Source organism: Theobroma umbraticum, unplaced genomic scaffold, assembly GCF_002168275.2.
Source record: "Theobroma umbraticum cultivar Fairchild unplaced genomic scaffold, ASM216827v3 scaffold_4.1, whole genome shotgun sequence".
Taxonomy (NCBI): Eukaryota; Viridiplantae; Streptophyta; class Magnoliopsida; order Malvales; family Malvaceae; genus Theobroma; species Theobroma umbraticum.
In genome coordinates this window covers 5,613,485-5,615,277 of record NW_018397258.1, presented here as the reverse complement: position 1 = coordinate 5,615,277, position 1,793 = coordinate 5,613,485, and the positions used below count along the sequence as shown (strand labels likewise).

The 1,793-nt window shown below is 33.9% G+C and overlaps 1 long non-coding RNA gene across 1 annotated transcript; it reads left to right on the top strand.

Annotated features, from left to right (window-relative positions):
• The first annotated feature begins 6 nt into the window (after nt 1-6).
• On the top strand, nt 7-1,649 carry LOC110414194 (uncharacterized). The gene is made up of 3 exons (XR_002444989.1): nt 7-690; nt 938-989; nt 1,084-1,649. It is a non-coding gene; the product is annotated as an uncharacterized LOC110414194 (long non-coding RNA).
• Nucleotides 1,650-1,793: the final 144 nt, after the last annotated feature.

The window sequence follows — 1,793 nt, the reverse complement described above, 5'->3', positions numbered from 1 at the left end:
TAGGAAAATTTTAAGTACTTTATAGGTGCTACAATCACCATGAACTTATGATTTCAAACTGGCTATATCCCTTGTCTATTCTTGATGACAGGAAGAGAAATTGTTGTAATATTATATGACATCAAATAAGATGAATGACACTTATTCCTTTCCAATTTTATACATGAGACTCCACTACTGCACCTTTTACTTAAGAAGTTAAGAATTGTAGAATGTAGTTTGTTTTTTTTTATGATTGCTAGCCTTTAAATATTGAAGTGGCTTTTTGTGTAACAGAATTACTTTCATACCCAGAAACTAAGAATTGCATCTAACTTTGTGTTTATGGTGCTCTGTTTGAATTATCATTTTATACTTTTAGATGCTGTATCTGACAATATTGTTACTGAGACCAAGGACTTCTGATGTAAGGTTGAACTTGGTTACCGATGATTTTCCAACAATAGAAAGTTTGGTAAGAAATTGGTAGATTTGGTATTATTTTTACTAATTTAGGACCATGAAATTAGGTACTTGTTCGTTGCTAATGCAGCCTTACTGGGTTCAAACTCACACTAGGCTGAAGATTTCCATTGATCATAGTGGAAAATTATTGTAGCCGATAATTCTCGAGGGGAACTGATATTTTAATTGCTGTTTACTCATGCACGATGCATCATTGGCTGCAGATTTCTTTCTAAGATTGATTCTGTAAGTTCGTTTTTCCCTGCGATAAGTGAATGTAATTCATCTGTTATTACTTCAATACAGTTTTATGATTGATTGTTCTCTACTTTGCATTGATCGTCCCTGGTATACCTCTATTTAGTTGTACGTCCCAATTTTAATGTGCTTCACAATTTACTGCCTTGACTTATCCTACTGCTTCAGTATGTCAAGTTGAATACTAATACTTTTAGCAATGTGACTTTTTGCATTTTTGCTTTGCCTTTGACAGTGGTCCACTCCTGAGATAAGTCCTCTTCAGTGAGGCTGTGTACCGCATTAAGGTTATTGTTGCCATAAGATTTCATTGATTTCTTCTTTTGAGATTTTGGATGACTGAGACTTTTAATGATAACTAACATTTTCCTTTTGCACCAGTTCTGTTCAAAGGACATAAAAGCCATAATTTATTGTGAGTGCCAAGTGTTGTCACGAGTCACACTACTCAAAAAAGCCTGGCAGCGCTATTGGCTTAAACAAAGTGGGACTTAAGTCTTTAATAGACTATTGCGTGCTGGTTTGAAAGTCCATGAAAGTTTCTTGTCCCCATTTTTGGGAAAATATATACCAAGTGCCGATTGCTTAGTGATAATTGTTTTCTTTTTATTTCCTTATAGAGGTGTAAGCCTAGAAAGCATAACCAGTTAACTTCAAGTTGCCATTTCATTTGAAAAGTTGCTTGTCCTGTATTAGTTCAGAGCTGGCAAGTTTGCAACACTTGCATAATATATAGTGTAGATAACTTTATTAATTTTTTTTATATTAAGAATATTATCAGGTTCAAAGCAGTCTATCATTCACTTCAAGTCTGGATGTTGAAATAAAGTAGAAGAATTGAGAGATTACATTTCACGTCGGTACTCTCTGGGTTGAGCTTGAAACCCATCAAAGATTAAAGTTGCCATGAGAGTTTACACTGCTTGGTAAGATGGAAGGAAAATTAAAAATGGTAAGAATGAAAAGGAGACGCCAAGGAAGGAAAACTATATTTTTAATTTCGGATTTTTGATAGATATTAATGTGAGAATTAAAAGTGGAGCCCCATGGGAAGGGAGGGAATACTTTTGTTTTTTTTTTTTTTTTTTTTT